Below are 14,651 nucleotides of genomic sequence, written 5' to 3' on the forward strand. Positions count from 1 at the left end.
CGTTGGAGAAATGCGTCTTTTTAATTCTTTGATGTGTTACATCCCACTGGACAGCAGGTGAGGAAACCTTGGTTAAATTGAAGTTCAGTTTCTAAAGCAATGCATTATTGGCAGACTCCACGATATTGGCTTCCTCTGCCCACCCCCAACCGCCACCAACATGCACAAGATTTTCCAACTTTCCAAAATCCAGTCATTCTAAAGTTTTGCAAAATACTAAACATTTTTTAAATCCTCCTTAAGATATGATCTTATATACTGAGTGCTTTTTTCTTTGACATAACTATAAATTGGCAGTACAGAACTAGACTTCTATCTCATTTCTGTCTAACTTTTCAACTAACATTGAAGCACAATCCTTCTATGGTAGATCTATAATTGCTTATAATTTGATGTATTTGTCTCTCTTCTGTTAGACCATCAACTCAGTCTTTATATTTCTCATGTGCATAATAAAATTTCTTACAAACAACAAGCAATAAATGAATTATTGTGGATTGAAAAGACATATGAGATAACCATAATAGGTTTTATTCAGAGCCTAAAGTTGGAAACCAGCTTTCTAGCCAGAAAGGACAGAAAAGCACTGAGAATAACAGATATCTTTACACCTTCATTTTGAATCTTAGCATAAAAGAAAATGGTTTTTAAATCAAAAGGATGCCAGACTATTTCAAATATTTTAACACTGGACCCCAAAGCAAAACTAAGAAGATTTGTAATGGGGCATAAAGAATCCTGCCAGTGATACAAACAGTATTAAAATTAGATCGTAAAAGCGAAAAGTTTGTACATCTGTATTACCTAAGCAAAAGATTATTTATGCCAAGAAAATTACATTATGTTTCTAATAAATACATTTCAGAGCTGTGTGTATGTTTGTGAGAGTATGTGTGATTAGTATTGCTACTTTAAATATATGCCTATGTTTCATGAAGACACAGAAATCACTATTAAGCTTGAATTAAAAAGTAGCCTGCTAGTAACAATCAAAACTTGCATTTATGAGAGAGTTTAGAACATACCTGGTAATATTCTAAAGCTTTACATTTATTAACTCATTGTGCTATAAAAATCTTATGAATTAAGTGCCTTTCAAATCTTTACCAATGAAGAAACAAAAGTATAGGAGATGAGGTAGCTTGTTCAAGTCACACAGCTAACGTGTAGCCGAGTAAGAATCTCACCTAGCCGGTCTGAGTCCAGTGTTCCCACCCAACCACTGTTATAATGCCCTAAAAGAAAAAGAAATGATTTTGAGAAAAAGAGTGATTTTTGAAATCAATAGTTTTTAAGTTATCCATATTGGTATTATGTAATAATTTTGCAGCAATTTAATAAATGCTTGCATGGATGGTGTAATGTTAGATTAATAAGGAGATATATGGCAGAAAATATTTTAAATGTGTCCATTTATTTCGTTTAAAATAGTTTAAATTGAAATTTAATTTTAAAATTAAACTTAGTAAGATATTTTTTAAAAGAAACCAATTTGGAAAGAAAGTTTTCTTTTTTTATATTTTGACATTTAACAAAACAATAGATAACTATAATTTGAACAATGTTGTAAGAAAACAAGACAATTCTCAGAGCTGCCTTCTCCTTTCCTACCTCTGAGACCACTCAGGTGACCACCTGAAAATCATTTAGTTGTTCTGTTTTTGCACTATTTCTATGTTTCTAATGCTATTTTATCACTTTTTTCTATTCCTGACATCATCTACTGATTTTCTACCATGTAAAACACATCTCATGATTTGTGAACTTCCAGTATTGCTATTGAGAAGTTCAATACCATTCTCACTTCTGAGGTTTCATATTTTTCTTTTCTGTACCCTTCTTTCTCTCTCTTTCTCTCTCTCTCTCTCTCTCTCTGTCTCTCTCTCTCCCTTGTTCTATGAAAGTTTTTTATGATATTCCTTTTTTCCCCAGGATTTTTAAACTTTACGAAGATGTCACTCTGTGTGGGTCGTTTTGAAACGGCACTCCACAAACCATTTCAAAATGAAAAACATGTTCTTCAATTCTAGGAAGTTTTTTTATAGTATTTCCTGGGTAATTTCTCTCCTTCCAATTGTGTTCATTCTTTCATTTAAAAGTGTTCCCATTTAAACATTCAGCCTTATAGGCTCATTCTCTAATATTCTTCGCTTCCTCCTCCTGTTTTTCAACTTCTTGCCTTTATAGTCTATATTATAGAAGATTTTCTCAATTTTTGCTTTCAGACTTTCTATTCATTATTCTCATTCATGAATGCAATATCTTTTATCGCTTTAAAAATCACCTTTTTTGCTTTCACTTTTAGTTTCATTCTGCTACTTGTATTATCTTTCTTCTTCTTAAGGCTCATCTTTCTGATTGTTCTGATTCCCAGTTTTCCAATAAGAGCCTCTCCCCAGATTCCTGGTTTCACTGACTATTCACAATTTGCATTTCATAGTGAGATGCTAAAACTCAGTTGAAAGCTCTTTGGCTTGTCAATAAGTAGGTTTCACAAAAGTGTTATCAGATTAAAATCTCACTCTCAGTAGGGACTCTGAAATATCAGTATCATCAAGTCTTTTTCCTTAGGTTAATCTAACTCTCCAGAGAAATATTACCCCATCTCCTGCCTAAGGGATGGGATTGGAGTGGGTAAAGAGTTGGCAGGTGGCTCTGTGTAATGTTTTTCTAATTCTTTTTTTTTCTTTTCCTGCTGGCCCTTTCCACACTCAAATTGTCCTCAGCTGTGCCTAGTGTCTCCTCATTCTAGACCCTGTCTTACTCATTATTTTTCTGGAAAATAAATCTCTATTCTCCTGCCAGAAAAATATATGTATGTGGAAAGGTCAGGGGGCAAGTGGAGGTTCATTGGGCGTGATCATTGCTGGTTGTGCCAGATACTGGGGAAAATTTTCAGATTTAGATCTCATGTGCCCCGTAGATGTATACACCTACTATGTACCTGCAAAAATTAAAAAGCATTTTTAAAACCCCAGATTTACTTGTTCTTTATATAGACTCTTAATCTTCTCATTTTCCTTCTTACCTATCAAACCCATGCTTTCAGAGGAATCTGTTCCCTGAAATTCCAGAGCTTCTTCTGGGGTCCTGATATGTAAATCATTCTGTTTCTTGTTGGCTGCCCCAAGCCATTTACCACACAACTTTCTTGGAGCAGGCAGGGTGAATACAGCACACACACAGACAATTATGGATATAGGAACTATTATTTTTTTAAAAAATAAACATGTACCTGCCTCTCAGCCTAATAAACAGAGCATTCCTGCTGCTTTTCGAAGCTTTCCTTGGAGAGTCCCTCCCCAGTCACATCCCCTTCTTCTGTTCTGAGTATAACCATCATGTCAGTGGCTTGTACTCATCATGACCTTACTTCTTCATATAGTATCTCTGCATACACTATATATGTTACTGCTAAATAACATACTTTTTTATTCTACTTGATTTTTAACAGTATATATATATATATAATATATAAACATTATATAGTGTTTATATATAATATCATAGTGTTTATATATAATATTATATATACTGTGCTTATATGTATAATATTATATGTATAGTGTTGGCCAGGTATGGTGGCTCATGCCTGTAATCTCTGCACTTTGGGAGGCCAAGGCAGTCGCCTGAGATCAGGAGTTCGACACTAGCCTGGCCAACATGGTGAAACTCTGTCTCTACTGAAATTACAAATATTAGCCAGGCATGGTGGCACATGCCTGTAATCCCAGGTACTAGGTGGGGCTGAGGCAGGAGAATCTCTTGAGCCTAGGAGGCAGAGGTTGCAGTGAGCTGAGATGACACTGTTGCACTCCAGCCTGGGCAACAAGAGCTAAACTTTGTCTCAAAAAAAAAAAAAAAAAGTCTGTTATTCATATATATAAAAATGGAATTATGTTATTTATATATAAATATATGTACATAAATGGAATTAATGTTATTTATATATAAATGGAGTTTTATATTTTTAATATTTTCATTTTGTTGCTTTTAGATCTAGGCTATTTATTTTTAATATTGCTATATAATTTTCCTTGTATAAATATCCCACAATTTTATTTGTTCTTTTGACTGTTGATGCAGAATTTAGTTGATCCAGTATTTGCTGGCATGTCTTCTGGTTCACACTTGCAATTATTTTTCTGAAGAATTCGACATAATATTACCGGACTGTGTGAATTTGTACCTTCAGCTTGACTAGGCAATTCCAAATTGTTGTCCAGGGGTTGTACCAATTTACATTCCCCCAAAATACATTCACTTCTTAGTGTTCTTCATCCTCTCCAATCTTGATGTTGCCACACCTGCTTTGCAACTTCCTGAATTTGGTTGACATCTCTCATATGTTGTGTGTGGTTCTTTTTTTCCTTTGGCGGATTTCTACTTATTTTGCTCTGCTGTCATTTTAATGGGCTTTCAGAAGGAAGCAGAGATAAATGAATACAAACAGCCCATCATATTTAACTGGAAGATCCACATAGGAGTCTTTTTTCTTTATTTACATCTGGATTATGGTAACAATGTGATTGGTCTCCCTGCTTCAGCCTTTGACACCCTAAAGTATATTCTGTACAAGGAACCCATGAAAATCCTGGAAAATGTGAATCAGATCATGTCACTCCTCCACTCAAAATCCTTCATGGCCTTGCATCTTAGAGTAAAAGCCAGTATCTTATCATGACCTGTAGATTCCTACAGCATTTAACCCTCACTACCTCCTCAACATCATCTCCTCCTACTACTCTTGTTATCCCATCCAACCACCCTGGCTTTTTCACTATTTCTTGAATATAACATATGAGCTCATTATGTAGCTTTGTCATATAAATTAGAGTACCTTGGTTTATAGTTGATTCCAAGACTGCAGTATAATCAGGTAAGGATAACATTAATGTGTGAAATAAGGCATCTATACAGGTAACAATTGATTTGTGAAAATGTAACACATTATTTTAGAAGAATAATAATTTTTAAAGCTTTTACCTTTGTTTTACAAACTAAATAAACAACATAGAATTAGATTTAAAGATGTAAAACTATACCCAGATTTTCCTTAACAGTTTTGTTTACGTTTTAAACTTCATGTCTTGAAAAGTACTGGAGGTAGGGATTGGGAAGGAAGCCTTAACATTTTAGATGTATACTTCTGTATTGAATGAATAAGGGAAAATATTTAAGAAAATTTATAACACTGTTGCAATGAATTTGACGGGCTGACCTACACACACCCCTGCGTATGCATGCACCCACACATCATCTAAAATCACTTACTGAATAAACACCGTAGATTAGGATAACTAAGGGGAAAGTCCATTTGAAGTTATGAGAAGAAAACAGACATTTTCAAGCACTTTGCAAGGTTAGAGACTGCATAGAAAATTATTTTGATAAAGGTAAAATTTGAGAAATGGTAATTATTTCCATTTTGGAGATTTACAATGACTCACTCTACACCATAGCTATTCTCGATCATTGCTTAATTTTCCTCCGACTAGTTCACCAATCTAAGAAGTGTTGTGTCTTTCTTCTTAAGGTCAGAAAGGACTATAATTTCTGGCTCAGGGAAATTGCATTTTAGCTTGGTGATGAAAATGTACTGTATCAGCATGCTCTTCTGCTTCAGCTTGTTAGAGACCCAAGCAGTATCAAAAGCATTTCTATTTATTCGACCTAACTAAAAACATACATATACTCTTGGCTCTAATTTTTAATTTGCTTTTACCACGAGGATTAGGATTCTTGTTCTGTTGCTCCCACTGCATGGTTTGAATCATCAATATGGAATCTACCTGCTCTTCTTTCCAGAAAATTCCACCAAAGTCAGTGCTATATTTCTTTTCTATATGATCCTTTGTCTCAAATTATGGGCGTTAGTTTCAGGAATTGTGGTTGCTCAGCTCTCCTTCCCTTTTACAGGAAATTGATGTTAAGTTATTTTCACAAAGATAGAAATGGTATTTGTGTTAGCCATAGAGATCCTCTGCTCTGATCTCCCTACCTGCTATGATAGAGGCACTTGGGCAAGCAGCTTCCAGGTGCCGCCCCTTCCAATCTGCAGGAATATTCACCTGAGGCCATGCTCTCCACAGGTTGAGTGGAGAGCAGTGATTGAGCACTGGGGCACTACTCAATTCAAGACTCCTCTGACAACTTTTGCTTGTCAACAGCCTAGTCAAGACTTTCTCAGAGCCTCAATGCAGTATGAAACTCAGCCTACCCAAGCCACTTTCCTTCCTTCTCTTCTATCACAGTTGTCACAGCAGCATAATGGTCTGAAGTCTTCCTGTCCTCCTCCTCCTGCTCCTCTTCCCTTCATCCTATAGCACTGATCAGCTCATAAGCACTTTGTAAATTGGGCAATGAGGTTGGTTATGTGGACATCGTTTATAAACAGTGATTTACACACCATTTTTTCTAGTAGACTGGATAATCTTCAGTTGGATCCCTCAGCTCTGCTAGTACTCAAAGCCTTTTACAGCTCTACTTTAAGAAAACTAAAAATGAGATAACTATATGCAAAGTTCCTCCCCAAAGAGGCTCACCCTATCTATGCCCTCCACATTAAAGGCAGACTTATTCTTCCTCCTGGGTCCACCCGTACAGCAAATCGACTCCCTTGAACTCCACTATCTCTAACATGTTGGCACCCACAATTCACATTTACACTCCGCTGGTTTTTGCATTTTGAATATCCCTATAGCAGTTTCCAACCACACTGAATTGACCTCTCTGTTCAGGTTGTTTAAGATACCAATTTTTTTGGTTCTATGGTTACAAATTGAATAGGTATGCAGGTTTATTAAGCTATTGTCTTTCAGCTCCAAACTGGCCTGCATTGGTTTCCTAACGCTATGTAACAAATGACCACAAATTCTGTGGCATAAAATGTCATCCTTTGATTATTTCACATTTTCCATGGGTCAGGAGTTTGGACAGGGCTTAGGTGAATCCTCTGCTCAGGATCTCGCGGGGCTGCAATCTTGGTATAAGAATACTGTGATTCTTATTTGGAGCTCAAGAGTCTTCAGAGTTCATTCATGTTGTTGGCAGGTGGCAGCTGCAGAGCTGAGGTCTCTAATTTTTTCTCTAATTTTTTAGGCAGGGACCACTCAGCCCCTGTAGGCTGCCTGCAGTTCCCTGCTATGTGGCCCCTTTAGGCAGTTTGCAACATTGTTGCTTGCTTTCTTCTATGTCAACAGGAGAGTGCCTCGCTGACTTCCAGTCTCTCTCCTGTTGGTTGTGACTGAGTCTTAGATAATTGCTACATAACCACTAGAGTGACTATCCCAGCACTATTTGCTGTATTATGTAACCTAATTAAAGAAGTGACCGTCCCATCATATTCACAGGTTCCGCCCACACTCAAGGGTAGCAGTTGTCTACAAGGCAGGTACCCAGGAAGTGAAAATCTCTAAGGTCCTCTTAGAATTCTACCTACCACACTGCCCTCTGGACTCTGCTTTATGATGTTGGGGTTGAAACTCGGCTAACCATGTTTCTTCTTGACCACCAGCTTCCTTGGAGGTTCTGTCAGTGTTGGGCATAAAGAGAGGTGGAAAGACTGGAGAAGAGAAGGGTCATTCCTTCCTGGTTATGCTGTTCCTGTCAGCACTGCTTCAGCAACAGCCCTTCCCTCTGGTAAGAGTGGTTGGTTTCAGTCTGTAGTTTTTTGGCAATCCCCAAAACAACCTCATTATGTCCCCTCAAAGCTCTAAAACCGTGTTCTATGAGACATCTCCAAGCACTTCTTTTGGTCCCTTCTAGTTTCTAAGAACCCCATTTTTGTTCCTTTTTCCCCAAAACCTAGGTTGGGAACAATGTTCTTTTGTTACTCCGTTTGGATTATCTCAGTGTTTCCTTTTTACTTTTTCAGTAAAACGTACAAGTACTCCAGTACTTGTTTAATCAATTTCTTATATTAATTTCCTTCTGAAATATAATTGATGTAGTTTCCATATTCATGACTTGACTCTGGCCACTGCAATACATTTTAAATAGTCTGCCCTACTGCCATTTTTTTCCTAAGGTCTCTTATTTTAGTGGAAGATATTGTTGAACACAGGTTCTTCAAAAATGCATATATTGGGTTATAACAAACATGTTTGTAATCATCTAAATTTTTAATGACTAAATCTTCTTCTATCACATGTATGCACCATAATTTATTTATTCAGTCTGCCATCTTGGTTATTTCGAACGCTTTGCTATTACATATAATCCCATGATAAACATCCATATATGCAAATGTTTGCCCACATCTCAGCTTCCTCCTTAGAATGAATTCTTAGAAGTGAAATTATGAGGCTAAAAGATGAAAGTCTTTTTTAAGTTTTGGATATCAAATTTTCTTTCTGAAAAGTTATGACAATTTAAACTCCACTAACCATGAATGAGGATGTATATTCCTCTATCCTCTATGCTCTCACCAACACATTGCTTTCTTTATCTGTTAAAATAGCTGACATTTTGATACATGAAAAATGGCATCTCATTTTAACTCATTTTTAATGTTCAAAAATCTTTCTATATGTGTGTTTGACATGTTTATTTCTTCTTTTGTGAATTGACTGTCATTGTGCCTTTTCTAATCACTAAGTGATATTATGTTCCTTTCAGCATCAATAATACTTCATTTGCATTTGGCATTTACTATACTCTGCTACTACTCCACCACTGGTATGGGAACATTTTTGTTTCTTTTTTTTTTTTTTTTTTTTTTTTTGAGATAGCTCTATCACCCAGGCTGGAGTGCTGGAATGCAGTGGTGTGATCTTGGCTCACTGCAACCTTTGCCTTCGGCGTTAAAGCAATTCTCCCGAATAGCTGAGACTACAAGCCCATGCCACCACACCAGCTAAATTGTTGTATTTTTAGTAGAGATGGGGTTTCACCATGTTGGCCACACTGATCTCAAACTCCTGACCTCAAGTGATCCACCTGCCTCCATTTTTCTGTTTCTCTTAATCATTATTACAATCTATTACTTTTCTCAAAAGCTTACTCTTCATATCATTTACTCCATTTTACATCCTGCATAGAAATTCACCATCCTAGCAGAATTTGTGCTATACCAGTAAACCCTCCCTATGTAAGGACAAACTTAAAAACTTGCAATGGGAATTAGACTGGAAGATTCCTTAGACTTTCTCCAGCTCTTATATTTTGTGTTTCTCTGGTTATATTTCAGGTCCTTCTCTGGCAAGCTGTATTCTTCAACCCGTTTGATAGTTTCTGAATATAAACTATGCATAACTTTTAGAGATCTTTCAATTCCAATGAACTTGAGTGAGCACCTGTAAAGCGGAAACACTCAACTTTATAAATTAACCATTATAAAAGTTTATTTCCATGAGATGCCAATATGTCAAATATTTAGTAATAACTCTCTAAGATATATTCAAATATATTATTCTACTAGTTTATTGACTTTAGATAAATTATTTAGTATCTCCAATGCTCACATTTTTCTGGATGAGAGATGGGTATAACAATAATTAATTTTAATTGAATAAATAAATAAAGCACTTTTAAGAAAATTAAGTGATAAAATACATGTCAAGTCTTTAGCACAGTGTCTGACAGAATTCAACAAATATTTAGGGAGTTCCTATTATGTTTCAGGTACTCTTCTAGGTTATGGGAACATAAAAATCAGTAAAGCATAGACTTTCTGCTTGACTACTGCCCTCACTGAGCTTAAATTCTAATGAAAGAGATGAGCGATTAACAAATAAATAATAAAATATGGAGTGTGTTCAATGGGGTAAATAAAATGGAGAAAAACAAAGAGGAGGAGTGAGGAGTGCAGGCCGATGCAGTAGGGGAGGAGGAGTGAAAATTTTACAAAGGGCCATCCGGAAAAGCCTAATCTAAAGGGCACATATGGATAGAAATCTGCGGATATTGGCTGGAAAAGCTAAAGAGAGAAATTGGCAAGTACAGTGTTCGAGTAGGGGAGGGCAGAGAAGAGCATGCTAATCTTCTGATACAAATGACAGAGACCACAACAAATAAGCAAATAAAAAACCAAACAGAAAAAGACGATTAAGACAAATAGAGACCATGCAAGGAGAATAAAATTTCAAAGACAGAAACCTACCATTAATATTCTCTGAACGCTAACAAAAGAGATATTATAAAAAGTGTCATTCAGAGATTAAAAAGAGAGCTGTTAGATAATGTAACATGATAGACATTTTTAAAAATCAGTAGAAGGTTTGGAAGCTAAAACTGAAGCAATCTTCCAGAAACCAGATGAGAATAAGAGGTGGAGGAGATTGCCAGGATAAAAACTATGCACCACTTCAGAGATGATCTGTCCTCATTGACTTCAAAAGACAGAAATGTTGAGGGTCGCCATCAACAAGATGACCTCTTGTTGAACCTTCTTTAAATGGACAATAATTAGGTGAGCCTGCCCAAGTTTTATCTGCCTATGACTTGCCCGGACCATGTCCTGATGAAAGTTTTATGCTCCTCTTTATAGTGAGATGTTGATTCAGCTGACCACACTTATTTCATCCCATAGAAATATTCTACTTTGAGCTACTTCTGAGAGCTGAAGGTTAACCAATGTGAACTTAAAAGAGAAACTTCAGAGCAGCCCAGTTCCTTAACTATATTCTTGCTGGATGAACAACACCTGACTCATACGACATCCCTACCAAATGCCCCAATTTTGGTAGGCCCTATTCCCAAAGCCTTGTTCACTAATTTCCCCAGGAGATATTTTTGCAAGCTCTCCAGGAAACTAAAGTCAGTAAATAGTGCAGGAATTTTGTTCCATTAAATCTCTTTGGGGAATTTTCAATTCTTATTAACAATATTGCCTTTTTCCATAACTTGGTTTATGCTTGTACTTAATTTTTTATTAATCATTCTTCATATTTGATTATATTTAAAGAATTGTTGACAAATTATAAAATATTTTAAACATTTTTTGAAAAAAAATAAAATTGAAACTTAAAAAATACTATCAAGGAAAAAGCAGATTCAAAAAATGAACCAACTAGAATTTCTAGAAATGAAGAAAAGAAGAGAGTAATTAAAATTAAAACTGGCAACTACATTGATTAACCAGTAGGAAAAAAAAGTACTTTTGGGAGTTCTGCTTCTAGTATAACTGAATAAACTGTTAACAAATTGACCTCCTGCAGACAGCACTTATATATCTTGGACAAAATATAATACTCAACGACCTGGCTGGGCGTGGTGGCTCACTTCTGTAATCCCAGCACTTTAGGAGACTGAGGCGGGCAGATCATGTGAGGCCAGCAATTGAGACCAGCCTGGTCAACATGATGAAATCCCATCTCTACTAAAAATACAAAAATTAGCTGGGTATGGTGGCACATACCTGTAGTCCCAGCTACTCAGGAGGCTGAGGCACTAGAATTACTTGAACCCAACAGGCAGAGGCTTCAGTAAGCTGAGATTGCACCACTGCACTCCACCCTGGGCCACAGAGCAAGACTCTGTCAAAAACAAACAAACAAACAAACAAACCAATGACCTGAAGTATTTGGAGAATAAACAGAAGCAAGAATATTCTGGAGGATAGAAGAGATCAGAATAGCGTGAGATTACTGATGTATTTTTCTTTCAGCCTGTGGAAAGCTGCAGTCACTGGGCAGCTAAAATGATGAAATCCTGCATTATATACACCAGGAAGATCCAGAAAAAAGAGCAAAGGGAAACAAAGTCACTGAAAAATAATGTAGAAAGACAGAAAAGATGAAAGCCAAGGATTAGGAATTCCAAATTCTGTGTGTAAACTTTCTGTTCAAGTATCTGTCTACCCCTTGTACCGTGTGTGTAGGGAAGACTGTGAACATTCCAGCTAAGAGGGGAAAAAATTAAAATGATATTTTAGCTGCTTCCAAATAACACAGAATGCAATTTTAGTCTGAACAAATTAATTGCCTACCAAAAATATGTATATTTACTCTCTTCTTTAAAGGAACATGACAAAAAAATTAACAATCTTCACTTCATAATATTCAAATTTTCCAGGATATAATCCAAAATTATTCAAAATATTATTTCAAAAACAGTAAAATGTGACTCAGTATCAAGGGAAAAGGCAATCAATGGAGACCAATTCTGAGACATAAGATCCAAATGTAGGATTTAATAAACAAGTGTTTTAAGCAACTACCGTAACTATCTCAATGAGGCAAAAGAAAATATACTCATAATGACCCGATTAAACGAAAAAGCTTCTGCACAGCAAAATAATAATAATAATAATCAGCAAAGTAAACAGACAACACAAGGATGGGACAAAATATTCACAAACTATGCAACCAACAAAGAACTAATATCCAGAATCTATAAGAAACTCAAACAAATCAGCAAGAAAAAAAAGCAAACAATCCCATCAAAAAGTGGGCTAAGGACATGAATAGACAATTTTCAAGAAGACATACAAACAACCAGCAAACATATGAAAAAAAGCTCAACATCACTAGTGATCAGGGAAATGCAAATCAAAACCACAATGAGATACCATCTTTTTCCTGCAAGGATAGCCATAATTAAATTAAAAAACAATAGATGTTGGCATGGCTGTGGTGAAAATGCAACACTTTTACACTGCTGGTGGGAATGTAAACTGGTACTAGCTCTATGGAAAGCAGTGCGGAGATTTTCCTTAAAGAACTAAAAGAAGGTCTACCATCTGATCCAGCAATTCCACTACTGGGTATCCACCCAGAAGAAGAGAAGTCATTATATGAAGAAAACACATGCACACACATGTTTATAGCAGTGCAATTCACAATTGTACAAGTATGGAACCAACCTAAGTGCTCATCAACCAACAAGTGAATAAAGAAAATGTGGTATATATACACTATGGAATACTACTCAGCCATAAAAAGGAATGAAATAAAGTCTTCTGAAGCAACTTGAAAGGAGCTAGAGGCCATTATTCTAGGTGAAGTAATTCAGGAATGGAAAACAAAATTTCATATGTTTTCATTTATAAGTGGAAACTAAGCTATGAGGATGCAAACGTATAAGAATGATACAAGTGACTTTGGGTACTACTTTATGGTACTACATATTTGGGTATAGTGTACACTGCTCAGGTGTTGAGTGCACCAAAATCCCAGAAATCACCACTAAAACACTTTTCCATGTAACCGAAACCACCTTTATCCCAAAAACTGTTGAAATAAAAATAAAAACTAAAAAAAAGAAAATATACTCACAATGAAATAAAATAAAGGAAATCTCAGTAAAAAAGTAGAAAATATAAAAAGTAAACAAATGGAAATAATAGACCTAAGTTAAATTTAAAATATCTATATTAAAGCATTCACAAGGTGATCCAAACAGAATAATGAAGATGATAAACAGCCAAAGAGAAACAGAGGCAAAAAACAAAGCAAACAAATAGGAATAAATAACAAAATGATAGAGCTAAATCAGTAGATGAGACTTCTTCAGTACATTTTTTCAATATAGTTCCTCTGGACCTAAAGACCTGCAAACTAAAAGGACCAGTTATTCACCACTCCCATCAACTCTTCTCCTTCAGAATGTTTCCTTTGGCTCTGTCCTCTGAGCAAAGCACTGGGTTCTGCCCTCTGAGTCACCCTTTCTTTTCCATAAGAAATGGCCTGAGTTTGCAGCTTAAGAAGCAGACTGAGAGTCTGCTTCCTGCACACAGAAAGTTGGGGAACCAAAGGTCTGTTTTTACTTTGCACTAGCTCTGTCTCTTCTAGTCCTCTTTGTCAGTTCCATCAATATAATCTCCATTAAAAACTTTGTGGATTTTCTATGAATGTCATTGGGATTCACCTATTAGATAAAAGAGCACTCATGATCTTTTTGAGACATGCTACTCTCTATCTTGGGTCAATGCTGTCAAGACAATTAAAAATCCTATTGTTTATCAGAGAGGGTCTATGAGACACACCCAAAAAACTTTAGAATATGAACAGTTCATTCTTTGGTTTACCTCCCTCTTCTCCTACTTCATCAGTGGCAAATAAAACCCCAAGTTGCCACTTTTTATATTTTTCATGCAAATCTCCCCAAAAAGATCTAGGAGTTCATTGGGAACTCCTTCTACTTCCATCCTGTGGCAGGTGACAACGTTACCCAACTTTCCACCATTACAAAATAAGACTCCTAGCTTCTCATATTTTTCTCACTGTCCTTCAAGTCCTCACAATAATCTCTTTGAGGCCTTTCCAGTTTTACAGTTTCATGGAGGCTTTTTCCTGCTTTTACTTACCACCTACATGCAAAGGCCATGCTTTAACTTCTTTTTATGGGGATACGCCCTTCCCATTACCAAATTCTCAGTCAGCTTTTTATTGCTATATGAACTCCCCAAAAAACTGATGGCTTAATAAACAACCGCTTCATTACATCTCACATTTTTGTACATCAAGAATTCAGACAGAACTCACTGTATGGCTCTTCTACTCCATGTGGCATTGACTGGAGTCACTCAGTGGTTTTCAGCTGGTGATGCCAGTGAGCAGAGCCAGAGGATACAAGGCAACTTCACTCACTTGGCAGAAATGACATGGCGGCTGGACTCAGCTGGAGCTCTCTTCTCTCTCATTTGGTCTTTCAAGCAGGATATGTGGATTTTTACATGGAAGGTGAAAACTCCAAGGGACCTGGGGGGA

The 14,651-nt window shown here is 36.3% G+C and overlaps 1 long non-coding RNA gene across 1 annotated transcript in view; it reads left to right on the top strand.

The window, feature by feature from the left end:
• Nucleotides 1-9,267, top strand: part of LOC108586144 — a 30,665-nt gene extending 21,398 nt beyond the window's left edge. Inside the window, exons 2-3 of the long non-coding RNA XR_001903010.3 lie at nucleotides 7,517-7,641; nucleotides 9,191-9,267. This is a non-coding gene — a long non-coding RNA (uncharacterized LOC108586144). The remainder of the gene's footprint in view (nucleotides 1-7,516; nucleotides 7,642-9,190) is intronic.
• Nucleotides 9,268-14,651: the final 5,384 nt, after the last annotated feature.

Source organism: Papio anubis, chromosome 3 (assembly GCF_008728515.1).
Source record: "Papio anubis isolate 15944 chromosome 3, Panubis1.0, whole genome shotgun sequence".
Taxonomy (NCBI): Eukaryota; Metazoa; Chordata; class Mammalia; order Primates; family Cercopithecidae; genus Papio; species Papio anubis.